This window comes from Rhea americana, unplaced genomic scaffold, assembly GCF_003343005.1.
Source record: "Rhea americana isolate MKP2758 unplaced genomic scaffold, rheAme1 scaffold_5, whole genome shotgun sequence".
Classification (NCBI taxonomy): domain Eukaryota; kingdom Metazoa; phylum Chordata; class Aves; order Rheiformes; family Rheidae; genus Rhea; species Rhea americana.
The window spans coordinates 2,776,001-2,800,839 of record NW_028186645.1 but is presented as its reverse complement, the minus strand read 5'-3'; the positions used below and the strand labels follow the sequence as shown (position 1 = coordinate 2,800,839).

Sequence of the window (24,839 nt, the reverse complement as noted above, 5' to 3'; positions counted from 1 at the left end):
GAAATTCCTGGAGCAGGAGGAAGTCAGGCTTGGGTCTTGCAGCCATGGAGAGAGATAAATAGACTGTCCTAATATATTTAGCTAAAGATGATATAACCCATTGGAAAGCAGACTGAGCAAGACTAAAGCAACACACACGAGCTGACRTGGAAGATCCTAAGCCAGAGAACAGACTGTTTAGGTGGAGGTGCTTATGGGTGCTCCCCACCTCCAGATGAATCACCAAGGGTATAACTACCAATTTTTAGCAGCATTTCCTACATTTCTTTTACCTTTTACCTTGAGAAACCTATACGAGGAGCTATGTGTGAACCACTTAATATTGCTGTGGGGCGATGCTGGCATTCCTTATACGGGTGGGCAAGGCTCAATGCGCACTTGGCAGCAGGGATGGGAGATGAAGTTAGTGCCCATACAGCAAAGTAGTTTGTTCCCCTGCATCCATCCTCTCATGGGATAGACAGGGGAATGGGGCTGGGCAGCCACCCTACGTGCTGCCCCAAACCCTTGCTGCTGCATGCCACTTTCCCTCTGCTCCTCTGTGGTGCGTGGAGAGATTCATCTTCTGAAATTATTGCTCTGGGCGAAATCCTTTCATCCCTGGAGATCATGACTTAACCTAACCCAATAAGTCAGTGCAATAATGGAAGCCACTGGATAATACAGTATTTGTTGTTATCATTCTATTCAACATCTGGAATTAATGGGCTGTAAAACCCATATGACTTGTGGCAGGGCATCACGTTAAGACATCTGTAAAAAAGCAAAAATGTCTGCATTGACAGCATTTAGCAATTTTCTCCAGTGCTCTGCTGTGTATTCACCTTGAACAGAAAGTGCTTTTAAGCGCTGTTGAAGTATACRACCTCCAAGCACTGAGAAGTGCTGAGATGCTGCAGGAAGTGACACCTGAGAGCGGGTGTCTGCTCTTCGGCACACAGTGCAGCTCCTTGCCCGCAGAGCCGCGGTATCGCACACAAATCAGGAYAGAATTTGCCCCACGGCACAGAAAGAGGAACAGAGCCATTGCAACTGCTTTCCAGTTCTGCATGACTGCCAGGAGRATTTTACATTAAATTTCTTGTATGAAATTGGTGGTACAACATATACAGGCCTAAGCTTGTTTTACCAGCCTTTACTGGATACAAGGAAGAGTGCGTACTCATCTTGCAGCGAGGGATGGAGAGGCTGTAAGTTGAGAGACCAGCGCTCAAACCCAAGACATCAGCATAAAGCCCTTAGGATATTATTCTCACTGCAATTACAGGTAACAGCTACGAGGGGAAGAAAAGGTAGTAGACTCCCATGTGGTGACTGGAAATGTTTCTCGTTAGTTGTATGCATGGAGACTGCAGACAAGGATAGATAGTTGTTACTGTAAAGCTCTGAGYGACAAATTGATCCTCGTCCATGTCTCTCCTGGCTGCCTCTGGCTTTTCCGAATGGATACAGCAGTAAGTCATCAGTGTGATCGTTTTAAGCCCGGTAAACAAAAAAGCCTGCTCTAAGAGCCCCYCGTGTGACCCTTGCTTACGTTCCTACGCGCCGCTCGCACAGGCAGTGCCTCTGATGGCAGTGCTATGGGTAGGTGGTGGGGACGAGTTCAGCRCGACTGCTGGAGACGGAGGAACAAAGGCTCCTTTCTCAGAGCTCCGCGTCCCCCTGGAACGCTCTGACTCACGTCACCTCGTGTGGGGCTGGCTCTTAGCAAAACCAACMCTGCCATCTTTTTAACTACGTTTGCAAGAGCGCAGCCCTAGGAGACACACAGCGTTACCCGCTTCGGCTGCTTCCATTAGCGCTGAAGAYGCAGGCTTGCACTTAGGCTGCACCAGCTGCAGAAGGGGCTTCTGTGTGAGAGGATTATGGCTACAGTTCAGACGCTCGACATGCTCTGGTAGAAATATTTCACAGTGAAGCAAAAGTGTCATGAACAGTTTGCAAGGCATCACCATTTGCTTTATTTCTTCTGTTAGATTCTCCATTAGATTATTATTTTTCCTGGTAAGGCTATGAAAAAAATCAGAATTGATCGTTCCTTTTCCTCATTTTTACAAAATCCAGTTACTTAGGAAATCGAGACAGAATCTCAGGCTCAGTTGTACAGCAAAACCACACTGTCATGTCAGTAGCAATAAAAAATTAAACCTATTGACCTGAGGAGATTTGTTGTCCCCCAACATGTGCCTATCTGCACATGATTGCATGCAAGCACAAATTAATTCTGGCATAAATTATATGAACTATACTGTGCTGCATCAAAATATTTTTCCATTCATTTGTCTTTCCAAAGATACCTATTTTTAAATTTCTACCTCTACATTTCTGGGCGTATAATGCATGTTGCTCGTAGCTGACGCAAGCGTATCAGCTCTTCTCTTGCTTGAGTCAGAGACGCTGTGGGATAGTGCAGTGGATAGGAGATGTACTTCTCCAGGTTATGCCAGGTTTGACAAATCCACTCAAGGCGCCCAGCAGAAGTCCTTCAGCATACAAACTCTTTCGTTCCTGGAAGCGTACTCTCCCTTTCCAGTGACCTTGTTATCCTAAGCAGGTTCTTATGACATCACCTTAATACCATGGCTTAAAACCAGCTTAATTAATTTAGTGGCTCTGCGTTGCTGTCTGCTGCCATTGTAACCTTCACGTAAATAAAAAGAAGGTAAGGCACACGGGTGCCTCTCATGCAGAGTTCTTTGGGTCCCGGACATAACTCGCCAGCTGTGCCCGGGGCATCCCTGAGGAATATGAGGTCCATCCCTGAGGAACCAGCCCAGGCGGATCACAGCGGAGCACCGGAATTCTGTGCAGGTCACTGTTTTTTTGCATTACTTAATTCCACATTGCCAATGACAATTGTGTTTTATAACAGCATAGATTTTACCTCCATCTACCAGGGGATTCATTTTCCTTAAGTGTGCTGTTGGCTCAGTGTTAGGCAGTAACGAGATAGGGTTACTACAAAGATGTTTTCTGTAGTCTGGATGTGATATTGTAAGATAGCACCTGTTCCTGTATTGTCCTGTTTGAAATATCATACCTAGTGCAAGAAAAATCTTTTTGACATTGCACTCATAGATTCATTGCTTTTTAAGCATTACCTGTTCACAGTGAGTGTTTTAGTGTGTATTACGAACAGAATTGTTCCTTTAGTACAATTTGAAAAGCAGACAGGTGGCAGTAAAAAAAGGACTGTAAATCTAAGCCCAGCTATAATTCCATTAATGGTTTAACTTCCTTCAATAAGAAGGGATTTGGCTGGTTACTAGCTCAAGATCGTAAATAACTGTATATTCAGTCAGTCAGGAAAAAAGCAAGATATGCAATCAAAACACCAGATTTTAAATGTATTTAATTTTCCTAAGTAGCAAATGTGCTGATCTTATTTTTATGTTACTCATTAGCGAACAAAAGAAATCCCAGTCCTGAGAGCTAGTCAAGGAAATCCAGGATTGGAGTTCATACTGAGACTAATCTATGTAGATTAAATAGCTGCATTGTCTTTTTCAATGCATTATACATCTTGACAACATACCCCCCAAACAAAAGCAGATTTAAAAGAGAAGAATGTGTTGCATTTCTACCCAGCTCCTGTGGCTACCCCAGAAACAGCAGCTCTCCCTTACCAGGGTACTGGCAGCAGYGAGGGCTGCAGTTTGCCCATGAGGTTGCGGTCTGCAGGTGTAATCCTGCGAGGTGCTGTCAGCCCGTCCCCTACACAGTCCTTTGCTTCACAGACTTCAGTCCCACAAAGCTACGCAAGTCTGGCAGCTGGCATCACAGCAGCAAATGGTGTTAGCTGAATTATGCACRTATCAAACCCAAGCATTGCATGGTTCGAGCAGGTTCAAAAAACCCTTCTGACAGCTCTATCACACTATTTTATAGTATGTGACTCATTACATTGTGAGCAGTTGAGGCAGCCCAGGCAAAAATAAATATTTGGAGATGGCTGTCTTGTTTAGAGTGAGCATTTAAAAAAATGCTGCCCTTGCACTTGTGGGGTGGAAGGAGATGGAGAAGATCTGCTAGGGAACCACCACACTTCCACTTGTGCAGGTGAAGCACAGGGCAGCATCAGACATCCAGGAGCTATTAGAAAGATTACAAGAACAGTAAGATCTCAGGAGATACGTGAAACTATCCAGCTGGGAGGTGGAATGCAGGTTTGTGGAAGAACAGGTGTTTTTCCTTTCCAGCAAAAGTTTTTGAGAAGACCCTAGATCATATGTTACCTTCAGTCTGTAATAGATTCAGTGAGGAATCCATCTGCAGTCTGGGCTCTTTCTTTCTTCAAAATACGGAGATAAAATAGTTATGTATTCATAAATGATAGTACTCTTAATGATACTGTTTAACTTCGTGTTGCCTAGTATATGGGAAAGTTTACAAGCTGAAAGATTACACCAAATCATGTGCTGAAAAGGTTATTTGAACACCTTCCTTTGGGAGAGAAGCGCAGCCTGTGCTCGGCACAGGAGAGGAAGGCACAGCAAACGCATGCACCCGCACCACAAGGACAAAGTCAAGGCTCAGCAGTAGGACAGAGCAGTCCAGGCAAGCTTGGGTAACAGTGACAAATAAATCAGTGCGATGCTCTTTTGGGAGCAGTAAAGTGGCTCTCACCGTTATACCCGTGTGGGAGCTGAGTGGACAGCGGTACCGTAACCCTCGCGGAGGAGGCCAGTGGGATCTCAAGCCACGGGCGAGTGTGCAGAGGGCTGCAGCGAGGAAGGGAAGCCCCCAGGTGCTGGTAGCCAGGAGGGGAGGAGGGAAGGGGGCTCTGTGCAGGTCCCACTGAGCTGTAAGGAGGTGACAGCTGTGCTGGGTTGCCTCCTGCATGCGTGCTAGCAYTGGCGTTGCGTGCCTCTGTCCCTCTGGCTCCCCAGCATTGCTGCGGCTTTTGCTGCACACTGATCTTCTCTCTCTGGCTGTGTCATCCTCAAGATGTTTTTCCATCTTCTTTAATCAGATTAGCCAGCTGCTCAGGTTCTCGGGGCACCAGCTCTGGAGGACGTACTCCAGACCTTGGTCTGTCTTGCCTTAATACTTACTTCCCAACAGCTGCCTGCTGGCAGTAAGGGGATTGTGTCTAGCTTGACTTGCCCAGACAGATATACGCTGTTCTTCTGCTGAGGGACTCTCCATCTCCTTGGGCACGCCGTGCTGCCTGGGGGTTCATAGCAAAAGGGAGCTCCTGTGGTGCTTCCTACAGGGGGTACACCCAATGTGGTGGCTTCTAGCTGATACCATCATCTGAGATAGCAGAAAGGAGGCTTGCTGATAGCAGGGAGATTTTTTTATGGTGCTGTGGCTGAGAGCAAATGACTGTGTTGGTACCTCTGAAGAGGACAAACCTCATGGCAGCTGAAGCTCCTGCTTAGCAGAGACACAGTGATAAGTTAGTTTGTTCCTAATTTGGTATAAATGCAAAGAAAAAATGGGCATGCAAGAACAACCATTGAGATCATATGCTTACATGGAGTCTGTTCTCTTAGTCTGAGGGTAAGACTAAGGGACACAGCTGCTGTGACTTAAACTAACTATTTTCATTTATGTCCAAAATCCACGTATAAGATTAAGTGTGTACCAAGTACACAAGCCAATGAATACAGATTTTACATAATTTTGTTAGTAGCATGGAAAAATGAACCTGATAAATCTCTGAATAGCATCAAGTGTGTCCAAATGACAATATAAAGGGATTTTCCATAAATGCATGCATTTCAGGGTGTCCGTTACTCTGTTCTTAAAACATGTAACCAGAGCTAATTGTTACTAAAATCAACAGTCATTATAACAATCAGATTATGAGCAGACAACTAACACATTGTTTAGAGGACAAAGTCTGTTTCCTCTATGCCCCATCATCTAGGAGAAGGTGCCAGCCATYCCTACAGTTCTTACTGTTGTTCTCTCACATCTTTCAGCTTTACCACAACTGGCTTTGCAAAGCAGTGGTTGCTATGAATATGCATATATCTTGCCTCATAAATAATTTCTGGCACATGTTTTAAGAAGTAGGACAACAAAGATATATGATCTATACAGGCTGTGGTAAGTGTTTGTGGAAAGTTATTTTTTATAATGTAATTTGGATTTGAATCTGCCATGTACTTTTATTGTGGTGTTCACTACAGTACTTAATTTTGTCCCCCCAAACATTATATATGATTTTCAGAGTAAGTTTRTTTTGCATGTAGCTAATACTTCAGATGCTGTGCTTTCTGAGCAGGTTGGTTGCTGCATTGTTTCTGCAGCAAACATTAGCTGCAAAAGGTGAGATGAAATACCGGTACCAAGCTCCTGCCCGGATTATACCAGAGCTGAAAGCCTGAATTGTTTTAYGTTTACTGGTAGCCTTGCACTTGCAGCACCATGCTTCAGTCATGCCTGCATATTAGGAAGTCTGGGTAGATGGTAACATGGTCACTACCCATTTGTCCAAATCACTAATAATTAAGTTTATGTATTTTTTTAAAGGAAAACTTGTATTAAACTAGCTAGTCCACTGAAATGTGTCTTTCTATATTCAGGTGGGATCAGAGTTTTATTTTACCTGGAAATTATAATRTTCACTGTAATAGCAAATTATCAAAAATTAGTGTATTTTATTGTTTCTTCCTCTAATTAATCACAGAATAAGATTGTCAGAAACAAACAGACARAAACAGTTTCATCTTATAGACTGAAAGGCCTTCTGGAAACACAGACTCGTGTTGGAGCTTTTCTCAGAATGTTTTATTAGATCCATCTGTCAAAGGAAGATATTAAAACAGATGTTCTTTTATCTTTTTATATATTATGAGTCTAATTTGACAGCTTTTTCTTAAGTGCATTTCCTGTTGTTTTCATTGCCAAGGAAAAACTTCTGAGTATATGGATTTTTTAAAAAAGAACAACCTAAAATGTTGATAATACGTAAGAAGACTCCCTAGTGGTGTTACTTTCATTTACCACTTTTGACTGATGGAATTTGCACATTTCTAGGCTTATGAGTACCAATATTGAGAAGTACATCCTCCTCAGCAAATTTATGCTGACAGAATGTCAGCATTGACTCAAAGACATTTCCACCCTGCTCTGTCTTCTATATTCAAGTCACCCTACCATAATGCAAGTTTTTTCATTTTCTAGTCATGTGCTTATTCCATGTCTCTTTTTAGCATCCGTTGTTAGCAGATGGAGTTGGAAATGTGTCATGAAATTCTTAAAAGGTGCTCAGTTGACTGACTTGGAAAGAAAACCCCAAGCTTGGGACCGCAAAAACCTTATTTCTGTATTTCAGTATGAGGGTGTGTGTTATCACATCTTCTCTCATGAGCACAACCACACTATCAGCATGCGCATGTTACCTGATTTGAACTTCTACATTGTATAAAATGAGGAAAGGGTTTGTAAATTATCCAGGAACATCCTCATTTCATGAGTTTTAAGTCATTTGATTATGAAAGCTCAGCTCTGAGACTCTTATTTAGGAAGATTAACAGGAAGATCCCCATTAAACTAGAATATTTTCTCCCCTAATAACAAGGAAAGACCCACTGCATGTTGCTATGTTTTAAATGAGGTCTTCTATGCAGTAGGGTTTTAATGATCTTACTGTTGCCAAGCTTTGCTTTCAAAATCCTAGCAAAACATTTTTACCAAGCCTATTAAATAATGCACAACTTTCAGGCACAAATTCACTATCTTCAGTTCAATGTCCTCATGCTAGGCCTTGCCAATGTCACAGATGTTCGTTTTCTATAAATTCCATCAAGCATGGTCTGGAAGCCATAGCTTTCATTGTTTCAGATCATCTCTGCTTTTTATGCATTTGTTATATCTGGTCATTACCCTTTAACAAAAAACTTCTTGTCTAGTTTAACTTCTCTTTAAAATCAAATGTCTGAGCCAAATGGAGGAAAGATCATTTTGTGCTTTTGGCCAGTCTCGACTCTTTGTAAGTATGGGGAACATCTTCAGAATTTTGTATTGTCCCAGCCGTTGGATAAAGAAACGTTTTTTCCAACTCTCAGAAAATGTTATTTATAAAGATGTTAATTGAATTAGTGAATCTTTGGAAAAGGGCCTGGAAAATATAATTCCGTATATACTTAGCACATCAGTAACAAACTGATATCATTAATGTTAATACTTCTGAAGTGGTAGTTCACAGGTCGAATGAGGGAGTTTTAAAATTCATACATCTTTCCAACGCTACTTTCCATCGGGCATTAATCACTTCATATTTTCTGAAGTTTTTGAAGGTCCCAGGTCCATAAGGAATACATTTGACTCCAAATGAGTTTCATGGAAGTCTTGCCTTGACAAAAGACATAAATCCAACCAGCGATTGCAATCCGTGTGACTCTCCACCCAATCCTCAGATAACTGTTCCTTGTGGGACGTCTTGGTCAGGCTGGGAGCTGAAGGGAAGAGATCTCTGGGTGTTGCCAGGGCTGGTGTCGCTATTTCACGCTCCTGCTGTGAATCCTCTCCCAGGGAATGGCCAATTCATCCGTGTTTCAGTGGATCCTTTGGTCATCCCTCTTCTATTACCTTTATTTCGGTATTGCTTAAGAAATAGTCCTGAATTAATAGGAGATTAATGACATGGCCTAATTGGTTTTGCTATCCTTAGAGTTGATGGGCCAAATTAATCCTTGTTAGAGTTCCATTAATCTTTGTGGATTTACACCCAAGATTAATTTGTCCCCCTGATACTAATCACTTGCTGTGTGGTCTGTGGAAAAAYGCTTAACTTTGTGTGGGGGTTTTCCATTCCAGCCGGAAAATGGGGCTGATAACTCTTAGTTCGGTGAAGATAAAAGCACTAAACGCTGTTAGAATTTGTTCATGTCCTTAAATGGAAGATTTTTAATAAAATGCACATTTGACTTGTGCATGCTAGTTTTGGTTTGCTCTTGTTTTTTTGCTGTAGTGAAGCTTGGAAAGAAACCTTTTCCCCACAGAGTATAGATATGCATACCTTGTAAAGGCTTGGCACCGTGGAGCTCAAGGGCAATCCATGTGCTGCCTGTGCTAGGCCCAGGGTGTCACACTTCAGGTTTTAAGGAAGTCACATAGTATATCCAGAGGCAGAATTTGGCCCTTCCCATTTCTACTTTGTTTAGGCCAATTTCTACAGCTGTTCCTCAGTAAGAATCCTGTGGAAGATAGTAGGAATTTTGCGTATGTAAGGATTASAGGATTAATCCTTCTATCTCCACTGATGTTTATTTTGGCACTCATTTAGATTGGCGATCTCAGGAGCTCCCTAGCTCTGGTTCTCTCCATTCTGCTCACAGATACACGTCTAAATGCGCCTCTTATGGGTTAAAGTAGCAATTGCATTTGCCAGGAGGCTTCTTCTGTATTTGCAGAAAAATGTTCTGGTAATGCCACCAATTAGATAAAACTGTGACTTTACACAGATAATAGAAAAGAATTTGCTGATAAGGTTTGCAGCAATTTATTTTAGCTGGGACCTAGGCTAGAGGTGAATAACAAGTAATCTGTCAGTAAGATGATGAAAAGTACACTTGAGTTTTACAACCCCTTCCATTTTAATAACCCTAGGCACTATTACTCAACCAGAAAATATATGTCAAAATATGTTCTTCTGTATACCTGTAAGGTTAATGCATTTAATTGGCTGTATGAGCAAATATATGTATAAAAAAGAAGTTAAAGGCTTGCTTATTGTAGTCTTTTCTAAAAYGAAACTATACAGTGAGATCTAATGATCTTTGCAAAAAAAAAGGGGGGGAATATGCAGTGTGTTCAGTAAAGAAGTAATTACAGACTTTTGAGTTTTCTTTGATATAGCTTCTTTGAATGATTTACAAATTGCTATGTAAGTGTAGCTATTTTTCAGCGATGCATTTTATTTTATAACCAATATTGGCTATTTCCTCTTAATCCTAGATGTATAAAACTGTTTTACCTACTTACTGGAATTCCAAAGGACATGCTAAATATACACTGAAATCATTGTCAATTATTTATTTGAGTTGGCAAGGAAAAATATTTTTAAAGTTTAATGAAGCCAGCAGTGATACACAGTTTCATGTTGCTGAGCAACAGTGCTGATGACCAGTATTTTTAAGGTAAAAGAATACAGTAGAATCATGTTGATGCCTTAGGGCTTGGTTGTACCTCCCGTAGTAAAGCTCAGAGGAGGAGGATCAAAGCGCCCAGCGAGCTAATTCAGCTCGCAGAATTTCTCACAACGAAGCAGCAGGTTGCAGGTCAGACTGGGCCGGCTGGAGGACCACCTCCAAGCTCCCCGGGTCYCAGAAACCATGGGAAAGCAAACTCTCACCTCCTCCAGGGTGTAAAAGATTGAGGACTTTGGGATAGAAGGAACTGGAGGGAAACCTTGACAGGGATGTAAAAACTAATGAAAGGTGTATTTTGTTTAAGTAATTAATTTGGCACTTCTCCGAGTTCAAGGATAAAGAGACATTAAGCAAAGTAGAAGGCAGAACAAAAACYTGATGAAAAGACAAGCTTTTGCCAATGCACAATTGATCTGGGGAACAAACTACATCAGGGTGTCACTACGGCCAAAAGCACAAAGGATTCAGAAAGCGACGAGGCACCAACGTTGGCCAAGCAATCAGCATTAGCTGCGTGAGGTAGAATATATATRTTTTTTGAATACGGACTATGTACGGCTTCATGCTTCCAGGGATTAAATAACTGAACAGCAAAACGGAGGAGAAAGTTCTTCTGCGGACGAGGCTGCTGTGCGGCACTCTGAGCACCGCCTGATCCTGGGCTAGCTGGGTGGCAGGTCGGGCTCGGCCCGGCCGATCTCCCGTGTGCGGGGTTTTGCAGGGCGCATTCGCGACGTCCCCCTGAGGAGGGGCTCTCGCCCCTGGGGCTCTGGAAAGGACCCAGCAGTTAAGCGCTGGCTCGCCCGAACCCGTCCAAGCGTGTCCCCCGCCGATACAAGCCGGTCCGGCTGCGCGACAGCCCCACGGGTGGGAAAGGTGCAGGGCTGGACGCMGCGCGGCAGAGCCGCACTTTCCTCCCCTGCCGGCAGCTGCTGCTTCCCCCTGCTAATAGAGGGGCTGAAAAACGCAGCATTACGGCTCATTATTTATTAACCGCGTTTCCCAATAAACGCATCGGTGCAAAGCAGTAACAGATCATCATCCGCTGTTTGTGGATATTTTTGAAAAGTGCACTCTGTGCCTACTGGGAGTCATGTTTGTGAACGTTCCTTTTCTGTACTCTCTGAGTCATATTCCCATCATTCCTGTACCTCAAATATTTTCCCATTGCCATAGTGACTGCCTGTGAAGAAGGCACAGCCGCTAACTTCAGGTTTTTACTGAACCCAGATTGCCTACCAGGCTGGACCTCTGCTCGAGTTTGTGTTATATCAAGCAGCCAGTCTGAAACAAACAGTGCATTTTATTTTTTGGAGAATCGTAGCTCATTACCCACACAGAGTGAATACTGTCACCTGTAAGAGCTAAAAATCCTCCCACCAAAAATCCCAACTGCTCTACCCCGAACCTTTCGATGAGGTTTGTTCCCACAAGGAGACAGTGACCCCACGACTGAATTCTCAAGAGAAGTAGCTAAACAAAGTGAAATGCCCAGTAAAGTATGTGTTGTTCACTTGCATTTTTTTCCCTCTCCCTCCTGCTCCCCCTTCTCCCCCCCCCCACCAAGTCGAATTCCTTAAAAGTAGAAAGTTTGGACCAAATCCGTGTTTCTGAACACCTCCCTCTGTTGGACCCGCATCCAAATGTCACAGCCTTCTCAAATGTCTAGGCAGAACAGCAAACCTGAATTTCATAAATGTGAGGAACTCATTGTAAACTTTCTGGCTTAGGTTCTGGAACTGCGTCTAAAAGATGACTAAATTATATGGATTTAAATGTGTATCTTAGATAACGTAAAAGTCACGTAGCTCTTGCAGAGACTTCTTTTGCTAGCACCACGAAGTACCRGTTCAGAAAATAGATCGTCTAGACTTCAAGGCTAATGATCATCGTCAGTGCCTGGTTAGGAGACTGTGCCTCAGTGTCATAAATCACATTACAGTATCACTCTCCTGTGGGGGAAAGGAAGGACAGTTTGTACAGAATGCCTTTGCATGTAGAATTCCTGTGAACAGAGAGAAAAGACAGGCGTAAATGCCCTTAGATATCCTGGGGTACTGTTTTCCTCTTATGCAAGCAGCTAATATAAATACACACAAACACCTTAGGCTGTAGTAGTACTCTGTGATATTAAGTCAAATACAGAATGATTTCAGTTTAAATATTGTCAGTGGTATTGATTATGGATGCTCAGAAGCATCAAAACAGAGGGACATTCTCCTTTGTGTAGGTATGTAGGTTTCCCTGATAAAACGGTGATTAGCTGTTTCTAAAGGAAAGCAAATAATGCAGTTAATGTRAATGGCCTTTTAACCCCTCAGCAGTATAGGACTGGATGAAAAAAGAGGGAACAGAGTAGAAAAATCAAATAACCTCACATCCCCCCTATCGCTTTGGTAGCTAGCAGTGAGCCACCTCAGTCATGACRCCTGCTCGGTCTTCTGGCATTCTCACTACTGCAGCCATGATGGTGCTTTTTCGCTGAGTTTCAGCTCTRCTTTGTATCTTCTCATAACAGGAAAAGGGAGCATTAGCTCATTTCATAATGGGCCCTAGTGGCTTGATTTTGCTTAGTCCTGAGCTGGTATGCACCGGGGACTGTGAGAAGAAAGGCTGATTCTCCTTCATTAGCCCCTGGATAGTAGCACCACTTTTTTTCCCTTTGGACCATTAGTTAGTTTATAACAAGTGAATATTCAGAAAGGAGAAAGTGATTTTTTTTTTTTTTTGTATATCAAATCTATTTTCTGATATGGCATTAATAAGAGTGCTTTCTTCCTCAGCTGCTCTTGGAGGTGATAGGAATATTGTCATTTGCTTAAATGGGAGCAAAAACTGTTCTTCTAAGAGCAGAAAAACGCAGCACTGGATTGTTACTCCATGCGTAAACAGATAGCCTTTTAGACCTACGCTCCGAATTTATATTATCCAAGCTTCGTAGCAACTGAGAGAGATCTTGTAAGTAAATTAAGCAAAATTACTTGCGACACTCCATCCAATCCCTCGTGAGGTCACAACACATAAACAAAATAAATGTGAGAAATACAGCAGTAAAACGCCCGTGGAAGCAGGCTTGTCATTACTGCTCCCCAGAAAGCCTCAAAGGACAGAGCAATAACTCAGCAAGCTGAACCTTGGGAAAACAAGACTGGAAAAGACCTTGAGAGTTCATCTGGTCAATCTGCCTCAAAGCAGGATCAGCTATAGCCATGTCCTTTCTGACAGATATTGTCTAATATCCCCTTAAAGACATGTCCATAACTTTCCTAGGCAATTTATTCGGGTGCTTTACTGCCTTTAGAGTTAAAAGGCTTTTTTACTCTAATGCCTAGCCTGCGAACGAGACTCTTCTTTGATATAATTTAAGCTCCATTTAAACCTGTCCTGTCTACGACCGCCGCAGAGAACAGGTCATTCTCTTGCTGTTTGGACGAGCTTTACATGCTGGAGGAGTTTTGTCACACCTCTTTCACAGCCCTTCTTCTCCAGTTTGACAGCTCCAGATTTTGCTCGGCCTCTCCTCCCGGTCTGCGGTTTTGAGCCCTCTGACTGTTCCTGTTCTCGTGCGGATTCTCCGTACGTGGCCCCCGTTTTTGTGATGTGTGGTAGGACTGGACCCGGTGCTGCAGCTGAGGCCTCCTCCGTGCTGGGCAGGGTGGAAGGATTACTTCATGCATTTTGAGGACTACACTGCTACTTATCTATCTCAGGATGAAGTTTGCTTTTTCCAAATTGCATGATCTAGTTGACTCAATGTTTGATTTGTGGTCTACTATAACCCTCAGAAGAACTATTTCCTAACCAGTTATTACCCACTTTGCAGGGGATAATTTCTGTCTAAATGTAGTCCCTTTTACTGGTCCTTATTACATTTTGTCTTGCTTTTACAGACAGTTCCTTCAGGCTGCCAAGATCTCCTTTTTTATTCTAATCTGCCTAATGACTAGTGTACTTGCAGTGCTCCCAAGCTGTGACTTGCACATTTACTGAACGTATTCTCTTCTCCCTTATTCGGTCATTAATGAAAATGCTGAATATAATGGGACTGTGGACAAAACTGTGCAGAATCTTATTTCACATACCCTTCCATTTTTTGTTGCTCTCTAGGTATAATTACTAAACAATTTTACACCTACTCTGTAATAGGGTCATCAAGGCTATGTTTGCTTATTCGCTTATGAGAGTACTATTGGAGGTGCAAAAATCTCAAGTTGTATGACACCTACCGCCTTTCTCCTATCCGCAGTGCATGATACACTGTCTTAGAGAGAATTAGATTGGTTTGACAGACTTTGTTCTTACAAACAAAGCTGAATATTACCCACTTCCTCATTATCTTCTAAGCACGTATAGTTTGTTTAAAAAATCCTAGTTTTTTTGAAGTTAAGCTGACTGATCTATAATTCCTTGTCTCCTTGCTTTTTTTGCCATAGATAGGCACCATGCTTTCCTATTTCTGATCCTCTGATACCCTAGACACCTCGACACTCCCAAGACAATAACTGGCAGTTCTTTGATTACTTTAGTCTGCCCTTTAAGGATCACAGAATGATGTCTAACTGATTAAAAAAATTTTTTTTTTAAACGCAGTGCAGCCGTGAGATGAATCAAATCAAGGAACTAGTTGAGATAACAATGAAGTCATCTATTTGATAGGTGAATTTTCAGCTGGATCCATTCCCCCATCTAGATCACTACGTGTCCCTCCAAACCACCAGGACAGCAGGATGCAGGAGTGCAGTGAGGAGCTGGGAATGAAGTGATGCAGGGAGGGTGTAACTATGTTTTTCGGCAACAGCACTAGTTTAGAGTGGTTGCTGAAATACAGCTTTAATTATGCAAAAAAGATGTAAAAATGATGCAAAAAAGTCCTTTATTACCTGTATCTTCTTGATGTCATCTGCCGATAGCTGTCCCTCAGCCCAGAGCAGTAGCACCAACCCTCCCCAGCCTTCTTCATATGCATTTGTAGAATGAAACCTTGTTGCCTCACTGTCCATACTTGTATCTTTGTGCTTTTTTCTTTCTGATTTTGCTTCAACATACCTCTGCCATTCTTCTATCATTCTCCTCAATAGTTCAGCTACTTTTCATACGCTTTCCTCTTGTCAGTCAGAAAGGGGCTTGTGTTGTAATCAAAGACTCTCTTACTATATTTCCTGCCCTTCCTCTGCACTGGGATAACTTGAGTTTATGAGCTATCAGGGAAAACATGCAGGGATGGAAAAATCCCTGGGTTTCAAACTTCACATGCCATATTCCCTAATTTCATAAGGAAGGAAATCGTCATGAATGAAGGATGGGACTTTCTTCATCAGACAAATAGAAAAATGCTGAATCATATCAGGGCTCTCTTCGTGTTGCATGAACATAATGCAAGTGAAGGCAGGACATAGCCCATGGATGCAGCCAGCAGGAGAGAAAAGGACATTTCTTCAGGCATCTTTCAGCAGTTCTGAGCTGCTCAGTACAACTTAATGTAAACAGATATTTTGCTCTGCTTCTACTCCTAATTCTCTCATTTTCTGCAAGTTCACATATATGATAGTTGAAAATCAAGAGTCGTATGTATTCTTTTCCAGGATAAAATATTATTTACTCCTTATTCTTGGATGGTCACCAAATGACGTTTAAAACAATGAAGATGGTAAAAGGTCTCTTTATATGATCTTATATGGAGTTCTATAACTAGAGCTTCTTGCTGACAGGAAATGAATGCCATCCACTTCTTTGAAACACTTTTTTTTCTTTTTAATTGGCCACATGAAGCTAAATTGCATCAACATTGCTATTTTTTTTCCTGCTGAAATGATTTCTGAATAAGAAGATATCTGTCAATCTCTTACAGTAAGTGATATTATGAAAGAATGGGGAATATAGATGCATAAAATTGAAAAATCAGGTTCCAGAGCTTTAACTTTGCAAAAAAAAATGAAATGTTTAGGTCTGGACCTTGGCTGGAGTGAAGGATGTCTCTGGTGAGCATTAAGCAGCTAGCTAGGTTATTTGTAGTTACTTCTGAGTACCGTACGATAAATCTGTATAACACTTTTCCTAGCAAAAAAATAATGAAGTCAGGAGTTCACCTGAGGCTGATAGCGCTCTGCAAGGTTACAGCAGATGAAGACTCAGCCCGTGGCCTGTTCTGCACATCCCTTATAGCCTGGAGGGCCCATCCTTTTTGGGAGAATATTTGCCTGAAGAGATGTTTTTAGGAAAAGAAGCAAGATTTCTCCGACAAAGAAAAGATATACCACAATATACCACAACTTGGTTATGTCCAGGTCATTTATTAAGCAGTTACGGATGCCTAAAAGAGCTGTTTAGGAGTGAGAAGGAGAAGGCTGCGAGCAGCAGGGCGACCCGGCTGTAGCCCGGCTCCTGCAGTGGGATGCTGACTTGGAAGGCACAACGGTCACGCAGTGTCCCTTGGCAACCTGCAGCCCTCCATCAGCCAGGGGACACGGCAGGGGGGCTGTGTTCTTAATTCTTCCATTCTTGCCTGCATCTGCTTGTGTAATTTATGGCACACAACACATATTTTTCTTCGGAGATTCATTCTCCTCTTTATTCCAGTATTAATTCTGCTGGAAAAGGGTGGAGCAAGGAGGGGCTATCAGGCATCAAAAAGTGGAAAATAACTTCTAGCCCTTTTTCTTCTTGAATTATGACTGCACTAATGACAAGATCCTTTTAGTTTCTCTCCATTCCCTCATCCATAGCTCCATTTGCTGCTTCTTTGAAAGTCTGAGAGAGAAATATCAGGTGGTGAGCTCCTTAAGAATTAAAATGCTGCAGCAGGACTCTCATTTTCAAAATTGGTAAATGACTTGGTGTATGAAACAAATGAGCGATTGTTCTTCATACTGCGGTGGCTGGCAGCCAGGCATCCGCGCCTGCAAGACTTCTCAGGGCTGCATTCAGAGACTGTCATCGCTGCCCCTGTTCCCTTTCCCCCTGTCCGGGGCTCTCTTGAATGCCACCACCGAGAGAAGAATGCCACGCATGGCTTCCCCGGAGGCAGATTAGTAATCCTACACCTCGCACCGGCTGGCAGAGGTGTTTTAAGAGCAGCCGCAGTCTCTCCCAAAAGCCAAATATTTTAGTACTGGATGGACCCGAACCTGCAATTCGAGCACCTGTGTCTGTTSAGTGCCTGAGTGATTCAGCGGCGGCTTCTTTGGTTCAAGTACATATTTTGTTGCATTTTACTTATTAAGTTTAATTATGTCAAAAGAGGAATTTCTCTTAGTGTCTGGATACACTGGCTGTGAATTTGCAGAAATAAACTGCTTGAAAAAGCATACGTAACACAAAATTGCTTTGATCACATTGCAGGCCTTGGTGTGATTGCTGAGACCAAGACAAAAAAAAAGTTTCTTCTGAGCCAAGTTCTGCTCCAAAGTAAATAAAATATTTTAATTCAAAACAAAACTATAGTTACCCATAAAAACAAAAGCTACAGCCGATGCTGGAAGTTAGTGTAAAGTGATACTGAAATATGTAGGAAAAGATTGTTCCCTATTGCTTTTTTCTCAAACCAGCCAAGTTTAGATTAGCTGATGATTTAACTGCTTTTGTCCATCCTCAGATTGTTTCTAGGGATCTTGTACTGGGAAGGCAGAAATGGGCTGAGGCAGCAAAAGYCCTGGAACGACATAAGATTTCCATGTAGGTGGTCTTGGGCTCTGGCAGATATCAAAGCAATTCATGAGAGGAGTGGGCTGAATTCCCTGCTTTTTTGTTCATACCACCCTCTCTCCATAYCAGCAGCTTGGGAAAAGCTCATGGAAATCTAGTGCATTTGAACCAGTGGCATTCGTATGGTCCYACACAGAAATAATCCATGTGGCACAAATGGAATTTGGTCTTCTTTCTTCCCCTGCCTCTTTTTGCTATTGCAAAAGACACTGGAGATGGATAAGCAAAGCATTAAGCTGGGTTAGTGGAGGTGGTAACTGGGCATGTGTCATAGTCAGAGTTAAAATCACAGGTAAATTCTCCATAGATACTTTCTGATGATTTGCTTGGTAGCACGAATTAGCTTTCTCAATAAACCTCTACCAAAAAATAAGCATGATACACAAAATTATGAAATCAAATTCAGTATTTTTTGTGGTTACCTCTTTTGACTTTTGCCATAGTTAATTTTCGACAGGTCCAAAGGAACTTTACCATGTCATATCTGGACAAATTTCCAATATCATAAATTACTAATTTTAGTACTTAATGGAAATACAGAAAGGGACATAAATGAGATTGTCTCACTCCCTCTAAAGTTAATATATTGAACCCATGTGGTGCTTCATCTTAAACATACATTTTTATGTGTACTTTATTATTTACATGGCTGAAAATTAATTTTCCTTGTAGGTATCAGTTCCCTTGAGAAGGCCTTAATGGCGCTGGATCTTGGGATCAGGGAAACAGTGACACGGGAGAGTGGGTAATTATGAATATCGGGTCCTATAAGGCACAAGTTCAAACAACCGTTCTAGTGACAGAGGAAGGTACTAAATGGGGCTGAGATATCTTCCCCTGCTCACAAGTGAGGTTGGAACATAGCTGACATGAACCCTTCTGTCCTTACAGGTTTCTACTTATATGTTTTACACCTTCTTGTGAATTGCTACAGTCAAATTAAAATTGTTGTTGCTGTTATTTAAGTATCTACCATTTAGAAATAATATATCTATGCTATAGTTTGTGCTAGTCATATTCTTCCATAATRTAATGCAGAAGGCACAGATTTATATTGTTAGAGTTTTGCATAAATCAGACATGAAATAGTGACAAAATATGACTTAAATATATGAATAAAATAGGTCTCTGAAATATTTATTATAATAATAAACTCTTTATAATAATAACAGAAAATAAATTTTAAAAAACCTTCAAAGTGATCTAGCACTGTGCAGGAGGCGTGCTCGTGCGGAAGGAGCCACACGAACCCTTCCCTTTTCCGTACCTGCTGAACTGGGGCTCCCCAAGGTTGAAGCGGGTGCAGGAAAGCTCCTTTTTGGGGGATGCGGGGCTGGGAATTCCCCATGGGCAGTGCCTATGTGTCAGAACCAGCCTGACCACCCTTACGGCTCCTGCACTCCAGCAGGCAAACCGGTGTGGACCCAGCCTGTGCCAGAACGGTTTTGCCAAAAGCAGGGAAGCAATTCTCACACAAGGTGGGAATCTTGGCCCTGAGCAGCCAGACCCGAAGGAGCTCTGCTACCGGAAGGTTTCAGTCTCTACTTAGTGCTGACGCCAGCAGAAATAGGGTTGCAGAGCTGAGCTGGGGAGCTGAAAACGCTTGAGGAGTAATTCTGTTGGGTGGCAGAACGTTTCTTCATGGRATCCACCCATCCCTGCGCCTCTCCACACCAATCTCTAAGAGTACTAAAGTCTCAGAAACATTGCTGTTCCCATCAGCACAGATTGCATGGAAGGTAGAAAAGGAGTTGCTTTCCCGTGTATTTTTAGTGTATATTGCCTCTCATCAGATTAGTGACATAATATTATATCTGTGGACATAACAAGTCTGTAGTTGGCTGTTAGATATATTAAAGTGCATGGAACCTAACTTCCTACAATATCTTATAAAAATAAAGGTAATTCTGCTGCAAATACTATGCTTGAAAGTACTTCGTAGTAAACTGTATAAATAATATCTTCAGTGTCTGTGGGCAGGACAGTCTAATGGTTAGCATGCTCAGCTGGCAGTTACTCCATTTTGACTGTCACTGGCTTCCACCTTCTTCTTTCCCCTCTTCTGGCTGTGTCATGCGTTTCATCTCATTTTCCACCTATGTAAAATAAAGACACTATTTAGTTCAAAAGGATGATGCAAGTTTGAAAGCACCACCATATGCTGAGCTCTCTCCTGTCTTTGAATGGAAGGAGTCATAGATGTGCACTGCAGTATTCTTTACATCATCTAGGCATTCTTCCAGTGTTTACAAATTAAACAATTTGCAAAGCAATATTTTTTTTTCTGGGTATGATTAAGAGTACTCTTAATAATTTTACAGAAAATCACACAATTCAAGTATGTCATTTGAAGCAAYGTGATGTGTACAGACGTAAAGTAATGTATTTTCATTTGGATTGTAAGACATGCCTACCTTTGATGGTTTCATCATACATTTGTTATATTGTATTTTTAATGTGCTCAGACTGTGCTTGTGTAATGGTGATTCTCCCCTTATATCCCCTCTTCCCGCATGTATGAAGCATGCTTTGTAGTGACATTCATGAAGGCCCCTGCTGGGGCTGGAACAGTGGAGTCCTGCTATTTAGGAGGAACGATTATTCCAGCGGCTGAAGTGTTTTCATAAAGGCGGCTAGGAGGCAAGGCCCTTTTTCCTTTCCTACAGAATAATAGGAAAGGAAATCCTTACGGGAGCCTATGTGGCACCTTGACAGAGAGCCCCATTCTAATACCTAGAGATAGTCTGCTGGTGAGCAAAAACCTCTTTTGAAGAATGAGGGTAATTTATTCACCCCATGAAAGTCTCTTAAACAAACAAAACCCTCTGTACTTTCTGCTGCTTACCCAAGAGAGAAAGGGGAAAATGCAAAGGAAGGGAAAAAAAAGCCACAGGTCTCTAGATTTAAGCAGATGCCAGGCAGCTAAAACCAAGCTCCCCCCACTGCCAAATGGCTATCTCATCCTGAAAGTGCCTAAAACTCCCCAGATACATCAAGTCTGGATGGACCCCCCGGCTGCCCCCTCGGCGGTGGGGAGACCCACGGCCACACGCTGCATCGCCTGCTGGCCAGCTCGCCCGCGCTCCCCCCGAGCGCCCGGGATGCTCGCCTTGGCCTTCCCCCGTCCATAATTACGCAGGCAGAAGCACACGTTTGGTACCTTATGCTTTGGATTTTAGTCTGGGGCCAGGCACCTGAAGGGCAAGTATTGCAGAACTTAAGCTTTTTATTGGATGAAGCCTCTGACTCACGGAGGAAAAACAAAACCTGAACGAATGTACAATTTAAAGCCTTCCAGGCTTAAGCAGAGATTGACTGCTAAATTAAGCAAGATTATAAACACTGAAATGAGCACTTAAGTCTTAAATTGAAGCTGAAACATTACAGAGCTGAATTCCACTCCCTTTAATCATGTTGCAGCAAATGTGGTCAAATGATTTCTGAAAAGCTTCAGGGGCTCTTCAAAAGTTAGTCGCAGTAAAATAGATGCTATAATTATATCCCTTGATAAATCTGAGTGAAATCAGCACTTGCAGATGGTGCTAGATACTTTGCACAGTGAAGTTTGCTCTACTTACAAAATAGATTCAGCGTGAGCAGCCGCAGTCCCAGCTTTGCCGATTCRTTCGGTGAACGTGCAGTATGCAGACCTGAAGGAGAAACCCTTCAGCCTSTGTGGCCAGCTGAGCATTCGCTTCTTCTCAGCTCTGCAAAGAGGGCCCAGTAAATCCTGACTCCGTTGGTACTTCTGCACAGTGGCTTTGCCACTGAGAACCAAATGCCAGTGCCGCTTTCTTAGCAAGGGCCAACTTCTTCTGCAAGGGAGCACCCTGCCCAGACCAAGAAGCCGCTTAGAGCACAAGTGCCAAAAGCAGACTGTTTCACCAAATGGTGAAAATAGCCAGACGCTGGCCAATGGCAGTGCCAAGTGAACGACCCAGAAGAGTCACTTTTCAAAAGCCCTTCTCTGCCCACCAGCTGGAATGTGCTTGCAATGGGCTTTTTCTCTCAGCATGATTTCTAATTACCTGGGAATAAAATGTATAATCACTTTCCACTCTTTCAGCGGGCTCTAAAAGGATGCTGTAACTTGCACTGCTTTGTTTCATGCTGACATTGTGACTGGGACAACTTGATCTTCRTCTGAGAATATACTTATTATAATAATATACAGTTCTATACAGTTGAGAGTGAMATTACAATACTTCTGGTGTGAAACCACTACAGCATGGTTTTGGTATTTATTAGTAATTCAAAATAAATAGAAATAAAAAAGGAACAGGAATATATCAAACAGGAAAATTCTTTGACTATAGCATATAAATGGGCAGTGAAAACAAATTTTCTTTATCCTAAAATTGAAATACTACATCCTGAAAATTCTCCTAGCAATGTGTAAAAGCTCTTTTGTTCTCACTTACCAAACAGTTATTTGTACTATGCTGCTGAATACAAACAAAACTTAAATCATTAGTTACAAAATACAGCACCCAAAAATGTGATGCCGTACAATTTTAACACTCTCAACAATAAGCATGCACAAACGTACAATAAATCTCCTCCAAATACATCAGTCCCAGGATACTCATCAGGATCATACATTCTCCTTTATATAATGTCACATTTTCCAATGCACTGGCTTGGATCTGTACAAATGATTAAAGCTATAGTTTACCAAAAAATRGACTATAAAAAGAAATGCTTTCTTTGTTTAGCTGTACCACCAGAATTCCCACAGACACTTTAGTGAATCTTTCAGGTCTGTTGTTCCATTGTTCACACAGCTAGATTTAATTTCTTTTTCATTTTGAGGTTTGTGGTGCAACTTAGTGTAATAAGATTGTAACAGGTCTTGAAATCATTGCAATTAAATCATGATACTGTTTTCCTTTTCTAACCCTTGCCCCCAGAATACAACAGCATCATAACAACAACTAGAGGCTTGAACTGACATCGCTTTATGTCACCCCACTGAGCTGATTTTCACAGCGTGGTGAGCTGATAGGCTTCACAGAGGCTTCACTTCACACCTTCACAACAAATTTCACTGGGTAATCAATTTTAAGGTTTTGCATATTTTGCCTTCCTTTAACAATGCTGTGCTCATATCAGGTTTATATTTGATTTTCTAAGTGGCTTTTAATTTTACCTATCTGTAGTGGAGCTGTATTGCGCCTTTTTGTCCTTTCTTCTGCTTTTCTAGGCATTGTAAAAGTCRTTGGGTCCTTGCCTCTCTTACCTTCATAGCACTAGCACTTTGTTGTAGATTATCTCATTGACAACACGTTTTTTCCCGCAGAAATAAAACTTTTGGATATCCTTTTTCATTTAATCCGTATAGTACTGGAATCACTACAGACATATATGGAAACAGTTTTGGCATTAAGATCATACCCCACAGTAAGATTTCATAGAATTATTTACCAAAATGTGGACAAGGAGCTCATGCCCTGTAACATGGACATCTTATAGAGAACACATCAATGAAGTTAAATCTGTCTCTAGTTAGTGGAGAATTAGCATATCAAAACACTTCTCAGGCTCAAAAAGAATAACCTAACTACGGCAATAATGTTTTGAAATGAAGGATATTCTTAATTTGTATTAAAACTAAACAGCACTTTTCTAGTATTGTAAGAGATCTGCCAAAAATCCCATGTGTGTATGTGTGTGTGTTTACATTTTTTTAAAACAATACCATATTTTGGAAGAGCWTGATGGATTATGCATGAAAAGGTCATGAGAAAACCTAAGGGATCAGTATGAATTTTAAAGAGCAGAAAGAATCAGGGCTCATTTAAAACATTAAGGAAGCCTATTGCCTTTAGTATTTTTTAGTCATTTTCCCTTCTGTTTTTTAATTGTTTTATAATTAAGCTACTATAAATTTTCTCTCTTCTGTAGCCTGCAGCAATAGCATGCAGTTGTTTTAGTCAGATACAAGTTAAGCACCATCGAGCTGGGTAAGGGCTTGTGTTGGAGATCTGTTCAACTCCACCACTGTCGGCACTGGCAATTCAATRGGGAGTAGTTTTCATTCTGCTTTAAAATGGAACTGATATCTCAGCCCAATTTTATAGCGTATTCTTGTGTTAGCACCCCCATGCTTTAGTGGCTGGTGGAAAGACTCTCAGGTACAGAACTCATGCCTTTAAGTGGATCCTCATGACGGAACCACCCGGCACAAAGCTCCTTAAAAGACCGAGACCAGAAGACCCACTTTGTTAAATGCTTTGCAGTATTTCAGTATGAAAGGCCCTATAAACGTGCAATATATTACTTTCTTGTGTCTCTAGAAGAGCTTGAAATAAAAATGGGTTTCAGTCAYTGCACACTGCAGCATCTCAAACCCAGAAATTTAAGCCAATAATGTCTAACATAATTTCATGATATTACTAAGCACTAGTTTTGWACCAGTACCCTGATATCACCATGAATGGATGCTGTATCTGCAGCTAAATTAGAAAAAATATTTAAAACAGTTCAAATTACTGTACTATCATATAATAGAAAAGTGTACAGATGGTAGCAGTCTGCAAACTAAATAATTAAAACTATATACTGTTGTCATAACAAATTAAGGGACGCATCATTGCTTTTTAATTTTTTGTAAGAGAATACCAATTACAGTATTATCTTGACGACTATATCCTGTACCCAGCTGCATTACCGCTGAAACCAGTGCAGGAGGTGAGCTGCAACTGCAGGCAGASAGCAGCTTTGGCAGAAGCCCCAGGAGGCTGAGATACAGCAGCAGCAAGCGCAGTGCTCGCGCCGCAGGGAGGGATGCTGAGGCCGCCTGCCGGGTTGACAGGTCGTACCCGCGCAAAATACTCAAAAACTTCGCGGATATTCTGACCGGCACCAGAAACTTGAAAGGGGCTGGGGGTCCTTGATCAGCCTTAATGTTTAGAACCGCTCCCAGGTATGTCTGCAGGGCCCTTGCCCCCCGGGGAAGCGCGGCGGCGCCGTGCGCTCCCGCGGGGACGCTGTTTCAACGCCGCGCAGCGCGGCGCAGCGCGGCCCCTCCCC

At 42.0% G+C, this 24,839-nt stretch overlaps 1 protein-coding gene across 5 annotated transcripts in view; it reads left to right on the top strand.

The window, feature by feature from the left end:
- The window catches only part of EML1 (EMAP like 1), a 125,933-nt gene that overhangs the window by 20,973 nt on the left and 80,121 nt on the right, over positions 1 to 24,839 (top strand). The window lies entirely within an intron of this gene.